Genomic DNA, 12,639 nt, shown 5'->3' on the forward strand with positions numbered 1-12,639 from the left:
ACAGAGCTGGAATGCTCCAAAGTTAAGCTTGAAAACTCAACCGCTCACACATGTAAAATCTTTAAAAACACTGTACAATAACGACAACACGTGGTTAGCAAGAAAGTCAAAAACAGCACCTTTAAGTCACTGAGACTCGTCCAGGCCTCTCAGTGAGAGGTCACCACCGACCCTCGCGACCTCCGTGCGGGCCTCGGGGAGGCTCTGGTCTGGTTGGCAGCTGTTTCTCTTCTCTCTCTGGCCTCTGTCAATGTCCCTTTCTCTCTCCTTGTCTTCATTAACTGGCATAACAGGGAATGGAAATATAAACTTTGTACTTAAAACACTTTAATGTTTTTATGTTTTGTTAGCTTAAAACCAGCTGAATGAGATGCTTTTTCACTTTTAGTGGCTGAGAGTTAGGTATGGCCCACGTCCCAATCCCAGCAGTCACTAGCTGTGGGTCTCTGGCAGTGACTGTCCCTGTGCCCCGGCCCTCTACCTGTAAAGTTAAAAAAATGATCTCAGCCTCAGAAACTCGTTCTGAGTCAATGAGGTCAAGCGAAGCGCTGAGCTGCGTCCAGTGGGTTAAGTGGTCCTTCGGTGGAAGGCGGTTTTTTTCGGCATCTTTGCTCCCTGTGGGTCTTCGGCTCGGGGGGCTGAATAAATGAGTCCTCATCCCACCCCAGGACCTGAAGTCATTAGAGCTCCAGAGAGAGCCACTGTTCTCCTCCACTACATAATCGACTGACTCCCTGGTGGTGAACTGCGGCCTGGGGGATACGTGAGCGCCTGCGGGTGAGGCACGAGCCGCCGCTCCTGTGCACAGTGGGACCCAGGACAGCTGGCAGGACACGGCGTTCACGGGGCGGCCAGGCGTCACGGGCCAGGATGGCGGCGGAGGCTGGAGCACGCTCTGTCCTGGCTCCAGAGCAGGCCTGAGTCACTCCAATCTCTCCTTCCTTGGGAGCAGGGTCGGGGGGGGGTGATTCCCTGATTCTGAGATGAACAGGGAGTCCAGTGGAGGGTTCCAGAACGGGAGTTTCTATTGTGGTGTGTTTTCTGAACTCCCCTTATCTGCCTAAAAGCGGAGCCTCCCAAAGGGTTTGACTTCACAGCTCCCCTCCCTAGGTGGGGTCACCACCTGGGAGAGACCCCTCTTCCAGACAAGTCCGCACCCTAGTAAGGAGCAGGCAGTGTCACATAACTAAGCTGCAGCTGAGGGTGGACGGCGTCCCCTTCAGGCCTCAGAGTGTGGTCCCCAGACGGGAGCACCGGCACCAGCTGGGCGCTAGAGGACAATGCAGAGTCCCCGGCCTCCCCAGACCTGCCGCCCCGCGCCGGCGTGGCAGACCCAGGGGCCCTGTGTGCAGTCGTGTGGGGAGCACTGGACGAGGGCACCTTCCTTTACGTTCTGAGAGTCAAAAGCAGCAGGATGGGCCTTCCTGACCACGTCGGATACGGACTAGAAAATAAAAATGTGGCCTAAATCGGGTTTGTGCCTGCTATACTTCATGATCTCCTCCTGGGGCGAGATGTCACCCTGATATGCGTAAGGAGTTTTCTGGAAAAACAGTGACTTACCTGGCAGCTGACTGGCAGGACCTCTGCCCAGCGTTTCTCCTTGTTCAGCCTAGTGACCACGATCCAACCTCTGTGTTTTCCTACAGGACGCCCCTTCCCCAAAACGAGCTTCTGAACGGGCCTCCTGGGGCCCCTCCCCTAGCGTACGAGATTGGAGCGAAACTTTAACAGACGCCTAACTACACTGAGAAGTCTCCATTGGTCTGAGACAGAGTCGGACGGAGACCACCCAGGGTGGGGGACCGCGGGTGAGGGTGTGCTGACGCCTCCGGGACACGCGGGAGGCGGCGCAAGCTTCAGACACGGCGAACCTCAGCCAGAGAAACAGCACGACACGCGGGGGCAGCGGGACGGAAAGGCAGCCGCTGCGACCAGGTCGTGGGCAGTTCTGGTAACGAACGCTGAGGGCGGCTTGAGCAGAAACGACCCAGGACGGTGGCACAGGGACAGCGCGGACGGGGAAGCGGGGGGAGGGGAGCGCCCGGCTGGAATCCACCAGAAGGGAAGTCAAGGGGCGGAGGTCACACACGCTCTTCAGAAGTGGGCGACGCGTGAACTTGGAGGAGCCACCCGCAGCCCCCCAGCTGCTTGTGGGGAGCACTACAGGAAGTGGGGGGCAGGCGGGAGGCCAGGAACTGCTGTGGGGTATCAGCCTCTTAATCCTCTGAACTTTTAAAACTCGTGCATTATTATTTTCGGGGAAAAAAACAAACCAAGCAGTGTTTACGCACAGTTAAAACGGCCAGAGGAAGCCAGTTTTGAGCCCTGACATCTCGTCCACTCCCATCGCCTTTCAGAGGGGTGAAGAGGGGTGAAGCGACCTGGAACGAGGATGGCGCACTCACGGAGGGGGTTTACGGGAGCTTCGCCCGAACACATGTCAGGAGTGTGACACTAAATGTCCATGTCCCTGCCGGGGACAGCAGGCACCCATGCGATGTGGCTCACAGAGCCTCTAGTGGAAGTCAGTATTAAAACCCGAGTCTCAGTTCTGTTAACAAGGAATGTGTCGTTCAAAGAAAGGCTGAGGCATATTTAAATTCCGTACCATATTCTAAACGTTTCGCTGATGGCGGCAGAGTTCCTGAGCGACATTGCATAACCATTACACAACTGCACGGCGGACGGGCCTGAGGGACACGTGACCTTCCAAACTTACTCAGCACCACTTTAACTTCGCAATGAAGGAACTAGTTTCCTGCTGTAGTTGCATAATTGATCTACGGAAAAATATCAGAATGAATAATTGTTTTAAACACCAAAACAGGGTTCTACCTTGTAGAGATTATAGGAGAATGTACATTTTGGAGTCCTCCTGATAGTAATTTAAATAACGATAAATAAAACACATCTACTCTTTGTTGGAGAAACAAGTACACAGCTCCTACCAGGTGCAAACGGGAGGCGACACGAACAGTGGGTGAGTTTATGATGGAGGCGAGAACGAGCACTCGGGGGCCAAGGTCCTTGCCACCCAGGCAGGAAGACGCTCGGCCGTCTGTGGCTTCGCCTACAAGGTGAAGGGCACGAGGTCGGCTGTCCCAGGAACTACCTGTCACACCCAAATGTGTTTTTCCATGTCACTCCTCTCAGGACACCGCAGAGTTCAACAGAGCCGAGAGTCAGCCCCCTAAAGCCGCCAAGGGCACGCACAGCCTCCCTACACGCAGACAGGAACCACTGCCAACGCAAGCCACTGTTAGGGGAAGAAACGGTCCCGAAAAATGAGGAGGAAACGTGAGCTCCCGACACTGCTCACTGTAAAGGTCGCACTTCCCGACAAGGCCCTGCCAGACCTGGCCCCCGTCCCCTCTGACCTCCTCACGAACCCCTTGTTCACGCTCCATCGTGCTGGTTGCACTGGCTGCCTTCACACTGGCTGTTCCCTTGGCCTTGGATGCTCTTCCAGGCTGTGACATGACCTTGGGATTCTGGGCCTTTCCTGACTACGCTCCCTAAAACTGCAAACTCCGCCCTGCTCTCCATACTGGCCCGTACCCCCACCTTCGCACACTTGTCACGTGATCCCACTGCCCCAGTGATTTCCTTCCTGTCTCCCCACCCCTGGACTGGAAGCCTGGTGCGGTCCGCAGTGAGTGCGCGAGTCAGCACCTCTCTACTCTGCGGAAAGCCGCCAAGCAGCTTCACAGACGAGAACCTCGGCCAGAATTACACTTGCAGAGTTGTAACTTTTCCAACTCAGCGGCACGTTTCTAATGGACGACAATCGGCAATCTAAACCGTGCTGGCGTTGAACCACCTTTGGTGGGTCTCGAGGAGTACCTTTCGATGTTAAGTATGAGCTACGGATGCTTCTAAACCCTTCACACATTGTCCGGGACTTCAAATCCTGGAATGTGTCACAGCGAATTCCTTACTGTAAGAGAGCTTTACGCAGGGAGCAAAACCACCTGCTGTCACCGGGAGTGACTCTGGACGGACGGCTACATCAGAGTGTGCGCTCAGCCCCAGGCACCGTGTGCCTGGCCCTGCCTGTCCCATGACCGCACTTGGTTCGGCTGGTCCATGACGCAGTAAACACTCCCCAGGGACTGCATGCAACTGGGGCAGCGGCAGATTCCTAAGAGCCCAACCCTGCACGTTAAGCTTCTGCGTAACTTTCCGATGAAACAGGTCCTGGCTAAATTACTAAAAAAAAAAAAAAGAAAGAAAAGGTACCAAGTTACGAAAGAGAATACAGTCTGGTGTGCGATTGCACCCTCTAGTGGACAGAGTTCAACGTCTTGGCTTGCTCTATTCCTTAGTTTGATTTTTGAGTTTTCTGCTACAGGACTTTTGTGTCAGAGTGATTTTTATTTAAAAAAATTACCTTCTTAGAGACCACACGTTTCACCATCCCCCATTGCTACTGGAAGTAGCAGCTCTCTGATGGACTAGACTCCTGTGTGCCTCACCCCTTCCACGATCCAGGGGACAAATCTAAGCGCTAAGGCCCGCCCACGACACAAAGCAGCCTACTCTGAGTAAGTAGTCTTTGCGGAACCCGAACTGCTGTTGCCACACCCAGGCCAGCTGGGGCAGCCCCACGAAGGAGGTGGGACTGAACGACCACGCAGGAGACAGCTGAGGATCATCCCAGGAGCCACACTTAGGGACATTGGCCACAGGAAACTTTCTCACGAGACGCCTCCCATGGGTTCTGGGCGTCCCTCCCATCAGCTACGAAGGAGCCCAGCACACTGCATGTGCTGGGGTGTGGCCCCGGGGAAAAGGGCTGGAGGGTCTAAGTTAAGACCCCACATGAGGGCAGCACAGACGGGACCAGGCCAGGACCAGGCCAGGAGTACAATGCCATGGGGACAGCCTGGGGTGCGGGGGCTCCCGGGAGATGACATATCTCAGCCCCGCCACCCGCCTTAGCATAATCGCTCTTCTCATCCTCACGTCCCTGTTCTCCGCAGGCTCTTCAGCCCTAACGAGTCCCACAGCGACCCAGTGGGGACACTCTGACACCCTCCCTGGCGTCAGAGCCAATGAGAAAGCAGAGGAAGGCAAACCCGCAAGCAGCTCTCAGGAGGAACTGCACACGAGCCATCATTTTCCACGCTAGAAAAATGGTGTTACAGCTCCGAGGGGCCCAGCATCTAATGCCTCTGATTCGCCCGCCGCCCCAGAGGGGCCCAGCTCCCCAAGTCTGCAGACACGGGACTCCACAGCTGCTCGACCGGGGGACGGGCCCCGCCCGCAGCCACCAGGAGGAAGTGGACGTCTACACTCGAGAAAAAGACCACAGGAGAACAAGGCGACCACGCATCCAAATTTATTCCAGAAACACCGAACGCACAGCTCACCCCAGGATTCGCCAGTCTTAACACAGTATTTCGTTTGGGCCATCGCTGCACCTCCTCTGAGGACAAGAGCCGGGAACTCCTGGGCTGTACACCCCTGCAAGGGGCCCGCACGTGAAAACCAAAAGGGTGACAAGGCCACGAGGCTGCGGAAAGCCCCGCCTGGGCTCTGAGGCTGTACGGTCACCTTGGGAGCCGGCAGGCACCTTCCTACGGTAAACAGCACCGGGGACCCCAGAACTGCCCCCCAGGGCGGCACCCCAGAAGTGCACTGCTAGAAACACTGTACGAATGAGGAGAGGAAACGCAGGTCACTCAGGGCGAGGGCCCCCAGGCCTCAGGGGTTCCTGAACGCCTTACGCGACTGCTCCCTGAACCCTCATCGGTGCCCGCCTGGCAGGAGTCACTGTCGTCACTGTTGTTCCATTTACCAAAGAAACCCAGGTAAACAGGGCCATGGCCTGAGGCTGGAGGTGGAGCTGGGATCCGACAGCCCGCGCTTCCTCTGGGCGCCGTGGCCTGTGGATCTCCCCACCCGCATCCCATCAGTGCTGAGGCGGCGCTTTCTCGGCCACCTGTGCTCCTGAAGCCTCCCATGGGCCTCCGCCTTCTGCACCTGGAGTTTCGATCACTGGGCCACCCGGCAGCACTGGAATCAGTCTTGGTGTCAGCAGGCACTCGGGGGCCAGGCCCGCTGGGGAGCTGAGCTGGACAAGAGGCCATTAAGTCAAGAGGTTCACCAGGTATACCCCGAAACACAGATAACGAGCGAGGACGATAGGCAAGTACCTAGCCCCTGGCAAGCCTAGGTCTGAAGTCCAAGAGAACCTGTCCATACCACGTAAAAACGTGTGTATCTGTTAACGCTCCGACCACAGCACGAAGTGTCAGATGATTGTACTGTGTGTAGACCCACCACCAACGCGACAGCTAAAAACACAGGTTGGGTTTTCCTTATTTCACATCAATAGATAGCAAAACATTTAAATGACAGTGGGACTTGGGAGAAGTCTCTGCTGTGAAGATGGACCCACTAACCCAGTCCCGCCAGAGTCCCCAAGCACTGTACGATGCCTCTGATGTGTGTGCCTGGGGCTGGCAGTTCTGTGCCACTGAGAACCGCTGGGTCAGGGCTGCTGAGGCCCCACGCTCACCTTGGGAGCAGGCAGGCACCTTTCTGCTGCAAATAGCACCCTGGGGACTAAGTTATGGGTACAGGGAGACCAAAGGGTACGTGAGCGCTGATAGCCACGTACTACATCCCCGAGGCACAGAGCTGCTCATCCGTGCAGAAGGCTGGCGGTGCCCTCGGTGCAGCGTGGTCCCGGGTGCTGGCGGAAGCGGTCGGTACGGGAGGAGGACTATGGGTGAGGGCAGAGGTGGGCAGTGCCCGGCAGCTACCAGTGCCCATTCCTGAGGTCAGCAGTCATTTGCTGGCAAATTCCATCCAGAGTGAAGTGCTCCTTCTGAACGAGGTGACCGCCACCCACCTGCCAGCCGGATTATCAAGCCAATCGTCACCTCCCTGTGTCCCCATTTCTTGACAGTGCCTGCTCAAGGATAAGCGGTGTCTCAAGCGCTCACACTTGCGATAGAGGACGGCGGGTGGCCTCTAAGACACTCTTCAAACAGCACTGCCACTGTGCGTCTCAGAGACAGAGGTGACACTTGGACAAGCCATCACTGGGCACAGAAAGCATAAAGCGTACAGTTTCCTTTGGGGTCTGACTCCTTTTATTTATATCCACTCAAAACAGGGTCTTAAGCAGGTCGCCATTCAAAAACTATGTGGTTATGGCTTAAACCAAACAAACCAGGGGGGCCCTAAAACAGAACAATTACATTTCAGGCACAGAGAAGTGGGCGGGAAGGAGCTCGGCAGACTGTCGTCCAGCACACACACATCTTCCAGGAAACCCGCCTGCAAAGAGAACACGCCTCGTGAGTTTTCACTCCACCTGAGCAAGTCTGAACATTCGAAGAATTTAAAACTGTCAGTGCCATAAACAGCCTCCGAAATCCACACTCTCCCTTCCACCCAGAACGGATGTGGAAGTGTCTGGTCGAGAACCGGCTTCTATCAGCCCCTCCCCCTTCCAAGTCTAGGGGCCAGGCCCACCCTACTTCAAGGCCGGTGACGTCCTAGGTCACCTCTCTCCAGGCTATAACCTGTGTACCCGCACCTGGGTCTGTAACAAAGCCACGTTAAACCCGAACTCTGACAAAAACCCGTCACCCAACACCAACCTCACACTTTTCTCCCCTTCCATGTATTTCTTCAATTTGTCCTCACCTCGAGTTCCTCACGTCCTCTCAAGCACTTTCGTGCTTCCTGCCTTTTGTCACATGTTTCGCCAGCTGGAAACAGCCTTTACAGGGTCACATCCTGATGGGTCACATGGACAACGCTCCTCCCTGTCATTCCATAGCATTCACAGCCGTCTACCTCTGTAGGTTCTAAGCCCCTGACGCCGGGGCCACTCCATTCGAAAAGCAGCCAGCGCTCTGACCACCGTAGGTACTTAGATGCTGCTTCTCGAGGAGCAGGCTAACCTACAGCCAAAAAAATAAAAATTAAACGTCCCATGAGCAGTGTCCACGTGTGCGCCTTCTGGAGGGGTCAACATGAGGATTCTCCCCAGAGCGAAATCCAGCTCAGCCTCTACGCAGGAAGGGAGGAGCCGCAGGAGACGCACAAAGACACCCGTGTGTCCTGATTCCGGCAAAACTGCCACCGCTCCCTCAACACAGTCTAGGCTGCCCCACCCAACATGGCGCCATCACATGTAAATTCAGTTTAAAAAGCCAGTTCTTCAGCTGCACCAGCCACACGGCAAGTGCTCACACGTGGCTTATAGCTGCTCTACTGCAGCGGTCCACGACCTTTTTGGCACCAGGGACCAATGTCCTATGAGAACCTGGCGCTCTGAGGTGGAGCCGAGGCGGTGATGCTGGCGCTGAGGAAGCGGCTGCAGATACAGACGAAGCTTTGCTCGCTAGTCCGCCGCTCACCTCCTGCTGTGTGGCCCGGTTCCTAACAGGCCACGGACCGGGACCTTCCGCTACCAGATAGCACAGATACAGACCACTTCCATCACCGCAAAAAGGTCTGCGGGACAGCACTGCTCTGTACAGCGTTCTTTGAAAACGGCAGATTCTAGCACGTTCTCCTCCAGTTCAAATCCCGTAACGACCTCCAGCATTCTTAGGAGGGACCAGCGTGCCCACACGAGCCGCGGGCTCTGCACGGCCTGGCCCGTCGCCACCTCTTCTGCTTCACTCCAAACGGTTCTCCACCCTGCTTTCTGTTGGCCTTCTTTCGGTCCCTCCGCTAGCCACACTTACCATGACCCCGGCCCTTGGCCTTCCCATCGAACTGCCACTCTCCCTCAGAGCCCAGCTCAAGGACCCTGTCCCCGGGAATGCCTTCCCGTCCCCATCGGGCTCCCTGTGATGTGTTCTCGCAGAGCTACGCTGTCCTCAGAGCACTCCGTGGTGTGCTCACGTAATCTCGTCTCCCCAACCGGCTGGAGCTAGCTGACAGTCAGGGCCACCGCTGTTTTGTTCATCTCTGTCTCCAAAACTTAGCATGGCGCTGGGCCAAGGCATCACTAAACGTTTATTAAATCAACACCGTTCACAGATTTTTTGGAAAACCACCGCTCACTGGTACTGACTGCAGTGGCTTTCGTCTTTGAGCATTAGGTCCTGTTTGCAGTATCATACATGATCATCAAACTGCTGCTAGAATGTTCACACCTGTTACTGCAAATTCAAACCCCAGGAAAAAACATCTCCTGGGAATTTACTTTAGGTCAGGGTAGGGCTGCCTGGTACAAGGCTGCACCCACAACTGGGCGGGTTCAACAACACAGGAGCCTTTCCCCAGACCGCCGGCCTCCAGACACTTAGCGTCCGTGCCTGACATACCTGGATCCCCACAACCGAGGTCACTCCGAAGGGTCTATCACGGTGAGCAGGGGGAAATCGTTCGTTGCAGGCCTTCAACCAACGGTCGGGGGCCGAAGAGATCTCCTTTTCTGAGAAAAACCCTGGGGAAAGAGAGGAATAATACACGTGCTCTAGGACGGCAAGTCTCATTCGACAATCACACGCTCCCGGAAACCCGCGCTGGCTGCCCGGCCGGGGACCCCAGGCTTTCCTGCCCGCTGCAGCGCCTCCCACGACCGCTCACCTCAACTTCAGTGCCGGCTTCGGTTCAAGTTCCCTCTGCCTTCTCAGTCCGAGCCCCAGCTGCTATACGGGCAGCGGTCCCCAAAGTCCCGGGCCCCGCGGAGGGGCCTCCCGTTCCCGGCGGAGCTTCGTTGCCACCTCGGGGAATGGCCCAAGGCCGCAGGCTAGAGCGGGTGGCAGCGAAAGGCCCGCGTCGCCCACCCGCCCAAGGACCGGGGACCAGCCGGAGCCGAGGGGGCAGCCCCCCTCGGATCCCAGGGCGCTCGCGTCTCCACATCCTTCTCACGCCCGGCCGAAACGGAAGTGCAAACGCACTTCCGCCCGGAAGTGACGGCTTACCATGGAGGCGATAGCTAGAGGGTCGCCCTCGGTTTGAAACTGAGTCCTCCAAGGCCGTCTTAAAGGGGCCTCAGCCGGCGAGGTGTTGATTAATGGGGACGAGAGCCAAGGGCGAAGCAGGCTGGCCAGGGGCCCTAGAGCGCAGGAAGCAGAGGGGAGACCGTCTCTCGCGGGCCCGCTAGGTGCGTGGAGCCGAGCTTCTCATCCCTTTACTCCTCACACCACCTTGGGGGCGGGGAGAGGTACAACGGTCACTTAAGTTTCCCCAGTGAGAAAACTGGTACCCCCACAAAGCTGAGTTACTTTCCTAAACTCCACGAGCCAGGAAGTGGCAGTGCCAAGTTCAAACCTTGTGTGGCAAGAAGGAGAAAGCTGAGGGTGGGCAGGGTTGCGTGAAGATGAAGGCCAACTTTGCCTATTGGGACATCTGCTGGGAATCTTAACTCTGCCCCAAACTGAGCATCAGATCAATTCCCTTACAGTGCAGTGTGGTTTGATGGCAGAGGAAATGTCGGGCGAGCAGCAGCGCTGCTTTGGGCCCAATCCTACCACCGAGGAAGGATTTGCTGGAGCTGCGGAAATGACAGAACCTTGGAAGGTATCTGATCACAGGCTTCCTTGGCGTAGGCACGGTCATCAGCCCTCTGCTTTCATAGTAGCAGTCACAAACCCCAGGGCTTACATTCTGCAGACACTCTGGTTAGCCTCAGGCCCCCTCCACTCCCTGTTGCGCCACACCCACTGTTCTCCATGTTTGCAGTACCTGTGGTGCAAGGAAGGCCCTGGGGACTGATATGCCTGTTGTCAGAAATGGGCTCCCAAGCCACGGAGACTCAGAACGTCCTGGCCCTCACCCCGCACGTCTCATCATGCCGGAAGCTTCTCAGCCCCTTGCAGGGCCCATGCAAATGGGGTATTGTGGCTTTATCTTGCAGTTAGGATCGCCAGGTAAATTACAGAACATCCAGTTAAACTTGAATTTCAGATCGCTAACAAATAGTTTTAAGTATAAGTATGTCCCATGCAGTATTTGCGACATAGTGATACTAAAATAAGTTATTCATTGTGGATCCGAAACTCAAACGTAATTGGGCAGCCTGTTTTGTTTTGTTTTGTTAAACCCTGCTCGGAATACTCTGGAGAGGGGCTTGGCTGGCGCGTAGGGTTGAGAGCATCCACTCTGGGTTCTGATTCTGGCTCTGCCACTTTGCCAGCTCTGTAGCCCTCACTTCTGGGCCTTAGTAATCTTATCTGCAGATAGGAGGTGACAGTAACCCTCCCTGCTTCATTCGGCTGTTGTAGGGATGAAATAAGATAGTGCATATAGAGCACCTGGCATGTTTATCTGCCCCACGAAAATGTTCCCTCCTAGGGGCTGAATCATATACGCACTTCTCAGAATATACTCAGGTGTGTGATTGCTCAGCTGGCCTCAGCTTCCATGGACATTCTGTCCTCCCTCCCTCCCTCCCTCTTTCCCTGTCTCAAGTGAAGATTAATATGTAAAGCACCTAGAAGCCACGCCACAATTGCCAGCCCACAAGTGCCAGCTCTCAGCGAGGTGACTTGGTAAGCTAGTTGCTGCATTTTGCAGCTGAGAAAAGGCCTCAACTCCATGAGCTCACGGGACGCCACCAGCCCTCACGTTGCCCTGTGGGAGCCTGCACTTGGCTTCCAGCCGGCCTCCCTTTCATCCCTTTGATCCTGTCTAGAGTGTCTGGTAGAGATATAATGCAAGCCATGTGTGTGATTTCGGGTTTCCTGGGAGCCACATTAAAAGAGTTAAAAGAAACAGATGACGTGAATTTCAAAAACATTTTATTTAACTCAATATGTCAAAAGTATTATCATTTCAGCATGTAACTATATACACATTATAAATGGGAGATTTTACGTTTTTGTTTTTTTTTTACCGAGTCTTTGAGATCCAGTGTGTGCTTTACATCTAGGGACAATCCTGTTTGCACCAGCCCTAGTCAAGTGCTCAGTGGTCAGTCACATGGGGCTTGTGGCTGCCACCATGGAAGGTGCACGCGTGGGCCCCAGTGGCTAGCCAAGGCCCATGTCCTGACTCTACCTGGCGTGCAGGGAGGGAGGGAGGCAAATGTGCTGGCCGGGGCCTGGCTCTGTGCTGGTGGCTTTCCTGTACACGTGTCACTTAACCTGCAGCATAACCCCAGGAACTAGGTATTATTGTGCTTAACTTTTTAGAGGCTCAGACTTACCTAAGGTTACTCCACAGACGCTGGTCACCTTCCTTCAACGCCCTGATTGCCCCCATGGTCTTAGGAAATCAACGATGTCCTCAAGGTCATCCAAACCAGCCATTGCAACCCCTCAGCCTTCTGGTCAGCTTGCTTAGGGTTCTGGCCCCCAGGAAAGCTGGCCAGTTCCCATCATGGCCAGCCCATCCTCTCAGGCTATCTCCCCAGCCTGCTTCCCAGGGTGGGACTGGGCCTGGACAGCTAGCTGACTTCAGATCTTCCCCAGGCTAAAAACTGTCTGGAGGCTGAAGGCAGGCCTGCTCTATTCCGCTTCCTGTAAAGGAGTCAGGCAGGGGAGTCTGGGAGCCCTCACATGACCGGATTTGTGCCCTTGTGGGAGCACAAATACAACAACCCCATAGCCCGCTTACGAGTGTCCCAGCAGCTGCTGGCGCATTACTATTAAACCTATTTATTTAGCCGGCATGTGCAGGGCCTCTGTGATCACTGTCACTCTGCAGGGCAGCAGG

General features: G+C 55.4%; 1 long non-coding RNA gene and 1 other non-coding gene across 2 annotated transcripts; both read right to left on the reverse strand.

Moving 5' to 3' along the window:
- Positions 1-5,327: 5,327 nt before the first annotated feature.
- LOC120600053 (uncharacterized) lies at positions 5,328-9,870 on the reverse strand. The gene is made up of 4 exons (XR_005652073.1): positions 9,568-9,870; positions 9,303-9,424; positions 7,666-7,925; positions 5,328-7,293 (listed from the first exon to the last, which is right to left on the reverse strand). It is a non-coding gene; the product is annotated as an uncharacterized LOC120600053 (long non-coding RNA).
- On the reverse strand, positions 9,079-9,266 carry LOC120600487 (small Cajal body-specific RNA 16). The gene has a single exon (XR_005652203.1).
- Positions 9,871-12,639: the final 2,769 nt, after the last annotated feature.

This window comes from Pteropus medius, unplaced genomic scaffold, assembly GCF_902729225.1.
Source record: "Pteropus medius unplaced genomic scaffold, Ma_sr-lr_union100, whole genome shotgun sequence".
Lineage (NCBI taxonomy): Eukaryota > Metazoa > Chordata > Mammalia > Chiroptera > Pteropodidae > Pteropus > Pteropus medius.